This window comes from Notechis scutatus, chromosome 4, assembly GCF_049901735.1.
Source record: "Notechis scutatus isolate UNSWTSFEM ecotype Mainland chromosome 4, rNotScu1.2, whole genome shotgun sequence".
NCBI classification, from domain to species: domain Eukaryota; kingdom Metazoa; phylum Chordata; class Lepidosauria; order Squamata; family Elapidae; genus Notechis; species Notechis scutatus.
The window spans coordinates 87,596,588-87,613,586 of record NC_142012.1 but is presented as its reverse complement, the minus strand read 5'-3'; the positions used below and the strand labels follow the sequence as shown (position 1 = coordinate 87,613,586).

Genomic DNA, 16,999 nt, shown 5'->3' with positions numbered 1-16,999 from the left:
ATAGTACTGTAGACTATTGTTGTTGTTCTGACCCTACAGATTGCTGTAAACTGTTCTGAGGGCTTTAAATAAAACTGCAAAAATGAGGGATGCTTTCCAGTGTGGTCCAGAGCCCTGTAGTCAAAACATTGCTTAGTCATGGATCCTGCTGAAGAGCAGCACCCAGGTAAGCCCACTCAGAGTGGCAGAGCAGAGGCTCAGTAATGAAGGCAGATTTTGTTCAGTCAAGCGTCACATCCATTACATGGTTGGGTGGCAGCAAATATGCTAAGAAGAGAATGATATAGAGAAGATTAGCATGGTCCCTTGGCAAGGCCCTTGCCATGAAGGAAAACAAATTAACACATTTTACAGTACATATTGTATTTGATAGTGGTATGCAAACGTATTTCTGTGTAGACATAATGATGTGTCTGTGTTGCTAGATATTGTAAGATTAGCTGGGGTCAAAGAGAGTCGATGATTACAGAGCGTTATTCTCTATTGTGAGCTGTTGAATAAACTTCAGGTTTTTTTTAGTGTTCTCCTGTAACAATGCTTGTCTGTGATCAGAAAACAAGCATAACTCTGAATGATTTTCGAGAGTAGCATTTTATCCCAGCTAATACCTAACATGATGCATTAGGTTTTTTATTTTTCCTTTCTGGAAGGAAAGCTAATTAAAAGTATCAGCCATCTCCATTTGGAGAGGGATATGTGTTCTGGCCCTCTTGATCACTTGATCAAAATTCTGTCACCTCATTCTGTCTGTATAGATGACTTAAAAGCTCCTTTAATGCTTGTTTAATGTGTTAAATGCAGAAAGAAAAAAAGGGGCAAAGCCGCTGCACTTCTAGCATCGTTAAGGGGCTGTGTGTCTGAAAATTAGTCATTGATCCAAAGCAGAGTTTCTTCATCTTGGCAACTTTAAGATGCGTGCACTTCAACTTCCCAAAGTCTCCAGCCAGGGAGACTTAAACTTACCAAGGTTAAGAAACACTCTGCTTATCAAAGGAAGAATATATATATATATTCTTGTGTGTATACCGTATATACTCGAGTATAAGTCGACCCGAATATAAGCCGAAGCACCTAATTTTACACAAAAAACTGGGAAAACTTATTGACTCGAGTATAAGCCGAGGGTGGGAAATGAAGCAGCTACTGGTAAATTTCAAAAATAAAAATAATTAATTTGGGAAACGATCTCACTATCATGAAAGGTTTAATTGATTCACTAAGCCAAAAGAAGATGATGATGATGACAGCGGGAGGCAGGAGTCACTCTCTTCCCCTCCTCGGAGGCCCCTGAGTCAGGAGTCGCTACGCCGGCGCGGCCCCAGTCCCAGCGTCGCCGGGAAGGAAGGCAAAAGGAAGAGCCGCGGCAGCACCAACAGCAGCAGCAGCACCGGAGGCTCAGGCTCAGCGGCTCCTGGTTTTGCCCCACCCTTCCCAAGGCAATGCGGGACCGGAGCCGCACTGGCGGCAGCAACTCCTGACAGCCCCAGCCGGACACCTGAGCGGAGATGTAGGGAGAAGGCAAAGCGACGGGAAGATCCTTCAGGGGAAACTGGGGAGACTCACCTTGGTCCAGATGAGCCCTTCCCCGCCCCAAGGAAGCAGAGGCAGCCAGCAAGGGCAGGCAAGCCCCGCTTTACAGACTCTGTCCGTCCTCACTCCCACCCACCCACCCACCCAAAGCCACGAAGTCCCCAATCGCGCAGCCCAGAATCGCCCTCCCTCAGGAGGCAGCAACGACACCCGCCAGCACATGGAGCAGGACGGCGTCGGAGATCGTTGGCTGCCTCTTTCAGCAACGGGAGGCCTCCCCGGCTGGCCAGCTGCTCTCCTCCTTCTCTGCCTGGGAGGCTTCTTGTGCTGCAAAGAGGCGGCTAATGATCCCGGCTCCGCTCGGCTTCTCAACATCCGGCACTGCCCTGTTCTATGTGCCGGGCCCGGCAAGTCTGAGCAGCCAGTGCGTGGAGCAGGACGGCGCCGGAGATAGTTGGCTGCCTCTTTCGCAGCACGGGAGGCCTCCCTGGCTGGCCAGCTGCTCTCCTCCTTCTCTGCCTGCGCTCAGCACCTGCCATGCTCTTCCTTTTTGCCTTTCCCTTCCCGGCGACGGGACTGGGGCCGCACTGGCGGCAGCAACTCCCGACAGCCCTAGCCGGACACCTGGCGGAGCCGGGTGGAACTGCCTGTTGCCGCCCGTGGTGCGCCGTTGCAGGCGCCTGGCTGCCCAAGTAAAGAACAGGGCCGCCGGACCATCGGAGAAGCGGAGCAAAGCCGGACACCAGCAGCCGCCTCCTCGGCACAGAAAGCCTCCCCAACCAGCCGGCGGTCTCCTCCTCCTCGGTCACACAGAACAAACAGGCAGAGAAGGAGGAGAGCAGCTGGCCAGCCGGAGAGGCCTCCCGTGCTGCAAAAGAGGCAGCCAACAATCTCCGGCGCCGTCCTGCTCCACGCGCTGGCTGCTCGGACTTGCCGGGCCCGGCACATAGAACAGGGCGGTGCTGGATGTTGGAGAAGCAGCGGGCGAAGCCACCTCGGCTCGCGTTGTTTTCTGAGCCCGCGAGCCTAGAGCCAGGGCGCTTTCATTGCACGGCGGAGCTTCTTGTCTCGGGAAAACTGGGCGTCGTTGCTGCCCCTGAGGGAGGGCGATTCTGGGCTTGCGATTGGGGGACTTCGTGGCTTTGGGTGGGTGGGTGGGTGGGAGTGAAGACGGACGGAGTCTGTGAAGCGGGGCTTGCCTGCCCTTGCTGGCTGCCTCTGCTTCCTTAGGGCGGGGAAGGGGCTCATCTGGACCAAGGGTGAGTCTCCCCTCAGTTTCCCCTGAAGGATCTTCCGTCGCTTTGCCTTCTCCTACATCTTCCTCTGTTAAAATTCCCCCCACACACACACTTATTTTGGGCGGATAGATTTCGTGTCTGAGCATTCTCACATGACGGTGAGTCTCCCCCCACTAAAAACAGTTAAAAAAAGAAAAACATATCCTCATGCAAGAACTTTTCTGCTTCCGATTACCCCCATGCTTAAAAGTTGCAAAGGAAACACGGAAGCAGGAAGCGCCTGCCCAGCTCCGGATCTCCACACCATTTTTTTCAGAGGGAATCTGACTCAGTATAAGCGAGGGGGTTTTTTCAGCACAAAAATGGGCTGAAAAACTAGGCTTATACTCGAGTATATACAGTATATTATATATATACACACACACACATTTCTATCTGTGTTCTGTATGATTGACATTCCAGATCCTATTGAAAACTCTGCAGGAAGGCTTTTCTGGCCCAGCCCCTCCTAAGGTTACTGTTAGTGGTGTCTGCAGCAATGTCAAGTGATAAAATGAGCATTGTGTGGTGCAATGCATGTTCCACTTCTTTTGTATCCATGTCTGTAGCCCTCCACTGCAGTTTTCATCATCTTTCACCACTAGTTGATCTGATTACAATTGAAGGTAGCTGCTTTAACTTTCCATCCTTTTTACAAATCTATCTCTATCTATCTATCTATCTATCTATCTATCTATCTATCTATCTATCTATCTATCTATCTATCTATCTATCTATCTATCATCAATCTATCCATCTCCAGCCTTTATTTTCTATGACTCAAGGCTGTGTTCATAATGTTCTCACTTCCAGTTTTCTCCAAAACAACCCTGCAAGATAGCTTGGGTTGAGAGAGAATTATTGGCTCAGAATCACTCAGGATGTCTCAGGGAGGACTAGAACCCACTGTCTCTGTGTTCTTTGCTCTCGGTTCCTATCCAGAAAGATTCTGGGGCTAACTCTGCAGAGATCAAGGAGAAGATAATAAGCAGCATTGTTTTTTTTAAAAAATGCAATCTGTCAACTCATAAAAGATTTCTATGGTCTTTTTAGAGCTGCCAACAGAAAGGGAGGGGGGAGCAGTGCAGCAACCTGCAAACCAAAACTGCATTCCATAAATGTTTTCAAAGATAGTAACTAGGTGACTGAAGTTTCTGCCACACAAAATTCTAACTGGAGAGCATGATTGATGACTCTTGGCTATGGAGGTGTCCCATTGGAGAATATGAATTATGTTACACCCAAGGGGTGGGGGGAAAACCAGGGTCAAAGGTGACAATGAATTATATGCCTCAGAGTTGGCTACACCCAGGCAGTGCTGGACAGTTTAACTCCCAATAAATCCTTTTTTAAGTTTTGGAAGTTTGGCTTGAGACTCATGATTTAAATGGGGTTAAGTGCTGGAATCCTGATGGCAATCTAGAATCCTGATGACGAAAGGAGAACAAATTTGCATAGAGCTCAAGCTTTTTGGGACATCCTCAGTAGACACTACCAGCCGTGAGGGAAGTTTGAAAACTTTATTCTCCTTTTGCATTATGGTTTAAACTGGGTGGCCTGGACAGTTTTTCCAACAGAGTTTATTTACAAATAGAAGACTGTTCTTTGCAATCTCTCAGAGGAAACAACCTCTTGCTAAATGATGGTGAAGCCTTCAGCTCCTTTATTAACTTTGCTGCATGCCCAGGAACTATGTTTGCTAGTCTGAATTAATGGAATATGATTTTTTGGAGGGTAAATAATGGTATCTCCTAGAATTGGAGGTTTGAATATAATTTAAATATGGTTGCTAGGTACACAAAAGGAGTACATTTGAGTACTAAATATAACAAGTTCAATTCTCTCAATGCTCATCCTCATGTCGTCAGCATGACAGTATCTATCAGTAAGAAAAAGAGAGAGAGAGAAAAATAGAACAAGTAACTCTAGGCAAAGAACTAATCACAGATTCCCCCCCCCCGGGGGGGGGAATGCAGTGTGGATTGAACATTGACAGGTAAAAATATCTGGCAGAATTTTGTGGGAGAAACTGAAGATAAGAAAGAGAGAGATGATGAATGAAGGGGATTGGCTGAGACCTTGAATAGGGCAGTGCAGACTGTCAAGTTTTGAGATGATTCTGCTTGTCTATTTCAGTTAGGTAAGGAAAACTGAATTTTGCAATTGTCTATTTAGTCAGAACTTTCAATAAAAGTTTCATCACCACAAACTTATGGATATTGCCAAATTCATTACTCGTTGGGTACAACCAATACAGTGGTGGGATTCAATTTTTTTTTTTACTACTGGTTCTGTGGGCATGGCTTGGTGGGTGTGCCAGGGGAAGGATACTGCAAAATCCCCATTCCCTCCCCACCCCACTAACCTGCTTTCCAACTCTGTTTTCCTGTGCAGGGCAACCAAAGAAGACCCAGCCGATCAGCTGGGACTTGGGAGGCAGAGAATAGATGGGGGCGGGGCCAGTCAGAGGTGGTATTTGCCGGTTCTCCAAACTATTCAAAATTTCTGCTACCGTTTCTCCAGAACTGGTCAGAGCCTGCTGAATACTACCTCTGAACCAATACATATTTAAGGGAAATATTATACATGTTGAATTTTTAGACTGATTTTAGATTTTGAGATCATTTTGGAAAAAACTCAGTGCCTGAACACAGGTATTATAAAAGCAGGAACTTTACAAAAAATGTTTTTAAATTTTGGTGAGTCTTTCATTCTCGTATGGAATATCTTTTTAATTTGAACATTATTTAGAAATATGGATTTTAATAATAAAACTATCTACAGCAGAGGTCTCCAAACTTGGCAACTTTAAGACTTGTAGACTTCAATTCCCAGAATTCTCCAGCCAGCATAGTAAGGGCTGTTGAAATCAAGGACACATTTGTTTTCAGGTTTTTTGTTGGGTTTTTAAGTCAGGTTTGGCTCATAATGGGGCAAATCAAGCCTTAAAATATACACTGGAGCTGTTCTGATCTGCTACAATGCATCGTCCTGAATTTGTTCATTTTTGTATGCAGATTTTTTTTAAAGGTATGAATTACTCTGTAAGAAAAGCTCTTCTGCGACGCAAGTGCTCATTAAAGTTGATGCAAATTATATATGATTATTTCTATAAAGAGGCAAGTCAGCTGAATTCATGACAAGAGGGAGGAAAAAAAATAAAAACCTGTTACTTAAACGATTGTTTACATCTAATTATCTCTTGCACATGTGTTACAAAATAGAATCAGAATCATGAATAAACAAAGAACAGCATAGTAACATTTGTCTATAGTGAATTGGTAAATCTTTCAATAACTTATGAATGTATACTATTAAATTCTTGATTAATATGGTACATTGTGTTCCTCCAGTAATAAATATCTCTCAATATCTTGGAATCATTTCTTCTGGGTAGGGTAACTAGAATTGTTATTGTGGGAGACCAATGGTTGGGTCTAAAAACTGGAAGGCTCTTTGACTCTTTCTGGACCAAGTGAGGTTATGAGATTACCCAAGCTGTGTTCTGTCTCCTTCTCACGAGGACAGTGCAAAGCAGTAGTCTCTGGAAGAACCAGGAGCTAGGGGAATTTGCCATGTTGTTCCAGCTGCAATTGGAATCTTCCAAAGGAGATTTAGTTCACACTTCCTTTGCTAACACTTTTGGAAATTGCTAAAAATTGCTTTCAAGAAGTTAGACACCTTCAAAATGACAAAATGACAAGGCTGGAAACACCAGTTGGGTGCCATCAATCCTTAATATAAAGCTATATCTTTTTTTTTAAACAAGTTTTATTAAAAGTTTCAACAACAAACAAATCATTACATATTAAATCTTTCCCTGTCTTTCTACAATAATTTCCCTAATATTCTCATAAAACACAAACAAACACAAACAAACATAAAAAAATCTTTTAGTAAAGTACCTTGGCCCCAGTTACCTCTCTTTGCATGGGCTAAAATAATAGCACATATCACTCTTCACGTTTCTATCTTATTTAATCCATCTTAATTAAATCATTAAATTTGTATCTTTTGCCCATTCATTATCCCTCTATCTCTTCTTATAATAAAAAAAATTTCTCCTGAAATCACTAATCAGAGTATGATGCCTTTCTATCCTCCCCTAAGTTAGTAAAAATTAACATTCAGCATAACAAATGCCCAATTTGGTTCTGCTTGGTACATTCTATCCACCAAAAATGTTTAAATACATGTATCCTCCTTTCCTTCGATATTTTATTACATTTTAAAAATCAATCATTATTAAAAACTTCAACATTTTAATTTCTTATTAAATCTTAAACCATTCTAATTTACTATTTCAAATATAAATGTTACAATACCATCTTCTGTACCTTAGCAGAATCTTTCTTACAGAAATTTATATTTCATCCTTTGTCTCTAAAAAAATCCCTCTTCTCCCATCCAATTTTAAAGCTTTGGGGCTTTTCTCCGCCTTTCCCCTTTCTTTCTTCCCCACCAAATCTTCCTACCCCCTTCTTCTTCTAACCTCTGCCTTGCTGGGATCCCTTCTCTGTTGTGTTCCCTTTTTCTCTTGTTTGTTATCATTATATTTACTTTGCATCATATTTTTCTCTTTCTCAAATGTTTTTTTTAGATCTTAAGTCCTTCATTTTCCTTGCTCTCTTCCTTCCTTCTTCCTTAGATAAGTTTTGGGATTCAATGAAGATGACGTCTTCGTCTCTTCCTTGTTGTTCTTCTTCCGTTCCATCTGTTCCATTGTCTGTTGGTAATTGACCAGCGCCATTTCTAGAAATAGAAAAGCTTTTTCCATGCCATCTTTGCAGGCTGCTTTTGTTTGCTCATATTCATCCCTCAGGTCTTCAAAAGGAAAGCCATTATAAATAAATCTTTTCTTTTCTTTATTCCTCTTTCTTCTTACACCAACCAAATATTCGAGAGAAAGGCAAAACAATCCCAAAATCCTCAATCCTCAATAAATCCAAGCAAGCCAAAATTCCCCCTTCCTCTTCCAGGGGTGGTATCAAACAAATAAAAAAAAGAATCCAAATCTATATTTTAAAGCCTTATTAAGATTATATTTCTGTCCTCAAGTCTTCAAGGCATCTCCTCCAACAAGATCCAAATTTATATATTTTCTTTATCCTCTCCCTTCCGGCTTAATTCCGTCGGGAGGGAGAGTAAACTTTCCCTTCAGCACCTCAAAATAGCCGCTTTTTTTTTCTCTTGTGGAAGAAATCATCAGAAAACCATCTTTTCCAGGAATTAAATTAGATAAATCTCAAAGCCCTGGGTCGACCAAGAAAAACTTTCACTTTCAATAACTTTCTCTTCTTCCTCCTGCGCATACTTGCCCGGCTGTCAACTTCTTTGTGGCGGCCATTGCGGACCGCCGCTGCACCGTCCTGGTAACAGGGGTTCTGCCGGCCAGGGAGGGGTCTGCAACACCCCAAACCCTTCCTCCGGATCCCCTTACCTTCAGCTACCCCTGCAGGGCAGCCTTGCTCCGCACCCGTCCGGGTCGGAGCCCCAAAACGGCTAGCGCGGCAGGATCGCGCAGCCCGCGAATCCCTACCGCTGCGAAGCCGACAAACCGGAACCAATATAAAGCTATATCTTATAGCCTTTAAGAATTAAGAATTTAAAATAAACAGCAAAAACAAAAGTTTTGGCTACATAAATTTTTAAATAGACTAAGGGCTCAGTTGATTTTAAATATCAAGACTGAAATATCAAGACTGAAATTAATTATGAAGAATAAGTACAATTTTATGGGAAAGAAAACATAGTTTTGATATTGGAGACATAACAAGACAAACAACTTATAATGGTGCACAGAAAGATTTTTGAGGAATTGCATTGGGACTTTGAATCAGTAATGTCAACTATGTTGTGTCTTCTTAAGAACAGCCTGTTCCCAGAAGAGGCTGTTACAAAAAAAGATATACAATGAAGTCTAACTGAGAATGTGAACAAGAATTTGTTATTAGACATAAAAAACAATATTGGATGAGGCTTTAAAAATTAGGAAGGAAATAAAAATGACAATTCCAGAGAGCAATTGGAATAATTTCTTTTTGCTGGAATTACAAAAAAGACTTTTTAAAGCTTTGAAGAAATTTTAAACAAGGATCAATAATAATCTGAATGGATTAAAGAGTATGATTGTGTAACCCAAAAGACAGAAAACAAACTTGGTTTGTTTGATAAGGGTTAAAATGGGAAATGTTACTTTGGATTGTGCTCTGTGGATTTGCTGACATTTAGACTGAAAAAATATTGTGCATTGGATTTGTTGACACATGATAACATTTACATTTAAGTTTTTCCCCTCTATACTTTCTTTCTGTATCCTAATCTGGTATCTAATTATTCTGGCTTGGTATCTATCTGTCTTTTCACTTAAAGTGACAGATTTTTGTGAGCTTGTTCTCTTTAAAGGAGAAATTAATCATGTTAAAGTTAAGTCTTTGTTCATATTATAGTACTGGGACCACTTTATGGGATTGTGGATTTCTTTTACAGTTAAGAGTTGAGATATGGAATGATGAGTTTTATATTTGTTAATGTTATTGTTCTAGGACTCTATTGAGATTTTTTTGCTGACATCTGGATAGGAGAAGACTTTACCTATTGCATTTGCCTGTAGTTAAAGAGTTGAGTTATGGAATGAAGAGTTTTATATTTGTTCATTTAGGGAAGATGAAAAGATAGTGAAATTGTTTATACAGGTAGTCCTCAACTTACATCCCTTTGTTTAGCGACTTTGTTGGCACTGAAAAAAAAAAGACTTATGGCTGGTCTTTGCATTTATCCCCAGGGTCACATGATAAAAATTGGAGTGCCTGGCAACTGACATGTATTTATGATGATTGCAGAGTCCTGGGGTCATGTGATCACCAGTTGCGACCTTTCCACCAGCTGCTAACAAGGAAAGTCAGCGGGGGAAGCAGATTTGCTTAATGGCCCTGTGATTCACTTAACAACTACAGGGATTCAGCTAACAACGGTGACAAAAGAGGTTGTAATATTAGTTGTAACTCATTTGAGAGCTGCCTTGCTTTGCTATAGAAATTCTGGCCCCGGCTCTGATCATAAGTCGAAGACTTGTCACGATGAGAGTGAGAAGTTGCTTTCTTAGAGGTTCCCCCCTCCCATTTTCTGTTTTTTTCTGTTTTGTTTTCTTGCCACTTTTATTCTCTCTATTTTTTCTTTTCCTTGTGAGTTTATATTATTTTTCATTGTTGCAATTAAAACCTTTAATAAGATTATGAAACGAAAGCTTAAAATTCACTGGTTTACTCTAATATATATATATATATATATATATATATATATATATATATATATATATATATATATATATATATATATATATATATAATCACATAACATCAAAATATGTGAGGAGAGGAAGAATGAAGATTTTCCAGCTATTAATTGCATACTCAGTTCTTGAAACATAACATTAATCACATGGCAATTTAACAGCACTGTCGATGCTTGAAAAAATCTTGTGATTCCCAAGGTGGAACTGAAGCTGGTACAGCCGTTTCTAGTGGATCAGTGGAGAAAAATAGTTCTTCACTCAAGCTGTACAGCTTAAAAACATGTACAAAAATCGACTTAGGGAGTTTGGTTCAGGTTGGCTGCAAGCCTAATCACAGGTATTATTCCCAATTGCGCACTTCAAACTCTGCTTGAATAAACACTTTCTTCCACTAGATCAGGGGTGTCAAACTCAAGGCCTGGCAGCTGGATCGGCGGCCCATGGGGTGCTTACATCTGGCCCACGGAGCCACCCTGGAAACAGCAAAGGACTGTCACATGGTGCCTCTGCCATTGAAAATGGAGCTCAGTAGGTCGTCGCAGCCAAAAACAGAGCTCAGGAGCCCATTTTCTCTGGCAGAGCACCACAGGCGCCCCCAACAAGAGTGATGTCGAGCTGGCCACGTCCCCTGGCCATTCCCCCCCATGCCCCCCGAGGTCAAACATAACTCTGATGCGGCCCTGAGAGAAATCGAGTTTGACACCCCTGCACTAGATCCTGTTGAAAGGACTTCAAGAGAGAACCCCCTTTTCTGGGTACATGTGTAAGAGGTACAGTGAGATATGGAATCCTACCAACAAATTTCTTCCACAGCATTCTTCGGGTGGAAGAGTTCTACCAAGGATGCAGCAAAAGGATGCTGGTAACTGTCAAGTAGGGTTTGTTTCAAACAGAGATCGTTTATCCCCAGTGGTAACTGCCCATCCCACCAAACCCAGTTGAATGGCCATATTCCAGGTCTTCTCAGTGAAGCCAAGTTGCCTGCAGGTCTTCAGATATGCTGCTCTTCTGTCATGGGACTGCTTTATGGAATAGTCCTCCCCATATAAAACTGTGTAATTGGCATACAATTAAGTATTTCATATGTACTTTGTGTATGCATGTTCCTTTACTACATTCTGCTATTGCACGACATTTTTAATACGGTATATTGGAAGTATGAAATCAACCCCAAAGTCTCTTTTAAAACTGACAATCTCATTCATATGGTTGTTGCTGCTATGTAAATAAGACGTGCCTCCAATTTGTTCACATCTGAAAGGAAATAGAAATTAAGATATTACATCCACAAAATATACTGACAGAAACCTGATTAGTTTAGAGTCCCTTAAGAGGGCTAGAAGAATTTCATTTAGAAACAGTTTTTCCACTTTTCTTTAAGATGAGGGAAAGTCAGTGGATGAAAAAAATTTTTTTTAGAATACAACAGTCATGGATGAGAAAACAATATTATTTGTTATTTTTTTCTTGCACATTCTGAGTTTTGAAGATGCAAATTGTAAAGAACAAAAATTGTACTTAATAATGGCAAAGAAAGATTACGCAAAATGGTGACTGTATACTCCCTATAATATTCAGGACACAGTTCATGAATCTCTTAGAACCATTAACGAGAAAGGCATGTGTTTTCTACCGATGTATTTTAATCTTACAAAAAGTGCACCCTGGATTAATATAACTCTGTATTTTAATTCAGTTGATTTCAGTAGGATTTACGTAGATATGCACAATGTTCATTGAATTGCTTCCTCAACTGCTTCCTCAATTGTTTTCTACAGCAAAAATGTCTATCAAACGGATGTGTCTTTACAATTGAATTTGTGAGATTGGTAGAAGCTGTTGACATACACACATACACACACACACTCACAAAACACATACACATACATACACAGAAACACACATTCACACATGTACATAAAAAGCTTTTTTAGAACCTAACCACAGAAACTGAAATAACAAAATCTGTAAAGAAATACAATTCTGGCCATCATCAGTCAAAAACATTGATTGGTTTTGTTAAGTTATATGCTTAAATTTTTCCAAAGACACTTGATGGCATCTTTATTTCTAAAACCTTTTATAGTGGTTGGAATCAAGGACAGTAATGCCTGGTCCATGTTTTGCTAGGACATAATATTTACAATGGTGAATCTCATCTCTATGCTACATAAATTATAAATAATAAAAGGTATAAAAGGCAGATTTGGTTTCTGAAGATCCCTAAATCTGATAAAACAAATGTTTTGTTGCAATTGGTATGCCTGCTTTTAGAAAAACAAAAGCTTAAAGGACAATGAACTGAATGCTTACTAAGATAATCCAGTGTCTTTATCCCAAAACAATATTTTTGTTTGATTTTTCTTCAGTTTCTGTGCAGAAATAAAGTGATGATGCCCTCCTAGTATGTTGGCTAAAATTTCCCAGTCAAAATATTGTACTTAACAACACACTTGGAGAGCAATAGCTGAGAAAACTGGTGTAAATTTTAAATCTGTGTCTAATTTTTCTAGATCTGCATTTTTTGACCTCTTTCCTTTGGGCACCTGGTGCCCAGTGGTGGGATTCAATTTTTTTTTACTACCGGTTCTGTGGGGGTGGCTTGGGGGGCATGGCAGGGGAAGGATGCTGTAAAACCTCCAGTCAGAGGTGGTATTTGCCAGTTCTCCGAACTACTCAAAATTTCCATGACTGGTTCTCCAGAACTGGTCAGAACCTGCTGAATACCACCTCTGCTGGTGCCATACTTTCAAGATATGGACAGGTTCTAATTCAGAGGTGTCCAATTTAGGCAACTTTAAGACTTGTGGATTCCAACACCCAGAATTGGGAGTTTGCTGGGGAATTCTGGGAGTTGAAGTCTACAAATGAAATCTACAAATATTAATTTTTCCAGGGTTGGACATCCCTTTTCTAATCCCTTTCCACCTTTTCTCTCCCCACTCCCTCAATTTCTTCCAGTTCTAGAAGAGAACGTTGTACTCCCATTCTGATATAATGCTTTTTAATTCTGATTAATGGGCAAATTCTGAAGGCATTTCTTGTTTAGGTTTCTGGATTTCTAAGAAGCCTTTCAATGATGTTTCATCTAACAAATGAAATTCAGTGCAGAGAAAAGTAAGATTTTAGGCAAGAAAAATCAAGGGCACAGATTAGGTGAAACCTGGCTCCATAGCAGATCATGGAGCCGTCGTGGACAATCACTTAAATATGAACCAGCAGTGTGAGGCAACAGCCAAAAAGGTCAACACAATCCTAGGTTGCATTAACAAAAGGACAGAATCAAGATCACATGAAATATTAGTATTATAAAACCTTAATAAGATTACACTTAGAATACCCCATCCAGTTTTGGTCACTATGTTATAAAAAAGGTGTAGAGACTCTGGAAAGAGTGCAGAAAAGAGCAACAAAGATGATTAGGGGGCCAGAGGCTAAAATGTATGAAGAATGGTTGCAGGAATTTGGCTTGTCTAGTCTAGTGAAAAGAAGGATTAGGAGTGACATGATAGCAGTGCTCCAATATCTGAGGGGCTGCCACAAAGAAGTGGGATGGGTAGGTTTCAACCTATTTTTCAAAACACCAGAAGGCAAGACAAGAAAAAAAAAAAACAGATGGAAACTAATCAAGGAGAAAAGCAACCTAGAACTAATGAGAAGTTTTCTAACAGTGAAACGTCTTGCCTTCAGGTCTAGCTAAAGTAGTTTCTATTTGATATGTTACTGACAGAACCTTATGCTTACATTAAAAAAGGTACTTCTAGAATTGATTTGAAGAGAGTTTGGTACAATAGAAACAAAATTTAATGGCATTTATCAGAAAAACCAAAGCTTAGATATTGATTCATACACATTTTAAAATCTATGGTGATGGCAAGATGCAATATAATGAGCCTTGTGATTAACTATACATTGTGAGTCTAATTTAATGGAAGTGATTGTGCCAAGTAGAATAGTTCTGGCTATAAACAGTGAAGCAAATGGAGCACAACAAATGAGGAATAATAATTATATTTTCTTAGTTCTTTTGGTACAACCAGTACTTTTCCCCTAAGTGGCACTTCTAATAATCCTGGAAAAAGAACAAGAACAAATATGAGTCTATACTTCATTTTCAACAGATTGGAATTCCTTTTATAATCCTTTGGTTCCATATGCTGCTGTCAGAAGAAAAAATAAAGATGCTTTATGTGCAGAATAAAGATAACTTGTAAAAATAGAATAAAGCTGCATCCTGTGCAGTTACAGGTTTTGTTGCAGGTAAGATGATGAAATCTCACCTGTTCCATCTACGTTACACATCTTAATTAACTTTGGAATGTGGAAAATAGAACAAAAATAGAATAGAAAAAGCATTGAAATTTATTGGAGAGTTCAAAAGTGAGCAGAATGGCAATTTAGGGAAATATGCCCAATTTAATTAGGTACCCAAAGAACAAATAAAACAAGACATGTGATTCCTACCCCACCTCCCACCCCCATGTATGATAGCTAAAAAGTCTTTATAAAATAATTTTTTATTGTTCAAGATTTGTAGATGGACACAACTCTAAGGCCTCTGGACAGTGCAAACCAACATTTTGACTCATTCTGAGTTTATGGTCCTTGGAAGTATAAAATGCAAATTTGGCTAAACAGTTTATATAGCAGTAAACAAGAATTCTTTAAATATGCTCTTATTCTAAGTTGCCCTTTTTGCTCTTAGCTTTTTTTTTTTTTTAATTTTTAAGGCTTGGTTGACTGAATAATTTTTGAAGTGTACAGGTTCCAATCTGGGTTGGTCACCTGGACCAGAGTTTTAGTCTTCCAAGCTTTTGGACTCATACTTGGAGCCTATCCTCAGGTAACTTTTCTCTCTCCTGAATTTTTGAAGTGTTTTTGTCTAGGTTAAATGATCCCAAAAGGTTGGGGCTATGTCAGAATATTTAACACTCCAAGAATATGGCTATGAATCTATAAAAGAAATAAAATGCAGCAAAAAAATCACAACTTAATCTACAATGTGATATATAGGATTAGCTGTTCTGCATAAATTGTACACCAACTAGTTTTTGAAGTTGTGGGTTTTTGGACTTTTGCTTTTGTTTGCTTTTTCAGCTATTCATGTTAAAATAGGTATTTCCACTGAATGAAACTAAGACTGGGGAAAGAAGTGTACAGTATTTAAAGTACTCCCATCTTTTATGAGCTAAGGATGCTTTCAAGTGAAACACACTAATTCATGTCTCTCTCTTTGTCTTGTTTTTGTTCGTGTGTGTGTGTGTGTGTGTGTGTGTGTGTGTATAAGGATACCATGAAGAAAAAGGAAAAAGATGTTGAGTATATCTTTAAGATTTTTAAATTAAAAAAAATAAATTTAAAATTTAAATGCTTTAGAACTTTAAATTAATATTAACTGAAGAGAGAGAATTTCAATCCTATATGTAACAAATTATGTGCCATAATAACATATAAGTGAACATATTGTAAAGCAGTTCTATGTTCCACCTTCATTTCTCTAAGGATTGAAAATAAAGGTTGACATATTTTATGAGCACAGTTAAAGCTACTTATTATAGATTACTATATACTTTAATTCACTTATTTAATAAAATATATCACATGGTTTACAGCAATCTGGTAAACCTGTGAAAATATCCATGTAAGTCTTAATTAAAATCAGGAGTGTAAGCAGGAGTGAAGTGGGATTCAAATTTTGCAACAACCGTTCTGTGGCCGTGGCTTAATTTGTGGGCATGGCTTGTTGGTCCCATGACTGGGTGGGCGTGGCTTGCTGGTCATGTGACTGGATGGGCGTGGCTTGGTGGCCATGTGACTGGCACACCAAATACAAGTGGTCCTTGCTTAATGGCTGGTTGCTTAGCAAGTGCTTAGCAAATTTATGACTATCCCCAGAGCTACTTGACCTGTTTTGGAGTTTTGACAGACACAAACACAGACACACACACACACCCTTCTAACCCAGCTATTCTTTGATTCTGTAAGGATCTCCTGCTGGAGCAGGGAGTTGGACTGGATAACCTCAGAGATCCCTTGCAGGCCATCCCTAGATTGCTGTGCTGCTTCAAAGTCTTCTGAAGCCAGGGTTTATGTCCTTCCTTCCTCTCCTTTTTTTCTCTCTCCCTCCCTCCCTCCCTCCATGTATTTATCTAACCATTCATGTATCTCATTTACTTTCTCTCTCTCTCTCTCTCTCTCTCTTTCTTTCTTTCTTTCTTTCTTTCTTTCTTTCTTTCTTTCTTTCTTTCTTTCTTTCTTTCTTTCTTTCTTTCTTTCCCTTTCTTTCTGCTTCCCTTCCTTCCATCCCCTTTCTTCCTTTCATTTCCTTTCTGTCTCCCTTTTCTTTCTTTCCCTTTTCTCTTTCTTTTTTTCTTTCTTGTATCTTCCTTCTCTCTTTCTCTCACTTTCTTTCTCTCTCCCCTCTCTTTCCCTCTCTCTCCCTCTCTCTTTCTGTATCCCCCTCTTTCTCTCTCCCCCTCCCTCTCTCCCTCTCTCCCTCTCTCTCTTTCTGTCCCTTCCTCCTTCTCTCTCTCCTTCTAAAGCTAGGAAGCCTACCTGAAACACACATACACACACACACATCCAGGGGTGGGATTCTCCCAGTTTGGCCCTGTTCTATTGTACTCTGCCTATCAGAGAATAAGCCTGCAGGTAGGGACTGTGCTTTTTAATCTTTGTGCAGGGTCTTTAGAAACAAGAGGATGCTCAGAGCAACCCCAGTTCTACAGTATCGTAGAATAAGGACAGCCTAGAAGAAAGGCAATAGCAGGCAGGCAGGCAGGCAGGCAGGAAGGAAGGGAGGGAGGAAAGAAGAAACCACCCTATTGAGGGCTGCAGAATCATGCACCCTTTAACGTTTCAGATTGGTGACCCTTCCTAGACCCAACTTGTGCTTCTT

General features: G+C 40.2%; 1 protein-coding gene and 1 non-coding gene across 2 annotated transcripts in view; both read left to right on the top strand.

The window, feature by feature from the left end:
- CTNNA3 (catenin alpha 3) overlaps positions 1-16,999 on the top strand; it is a 767,102-nt gene that overhangs the window by 116,792 nt on the left and 633,311 nt on the right. The window lies entirely within an intron of this gene.
- Positions 246-351, top strand: LOC148130818 (U6 spliceosomal RNA). Its single transcript, XR_015749641.1, has one exon. It is a non-coding gene; the product is annotated as a U6 spliceosomal RNA (small nuclear RNA).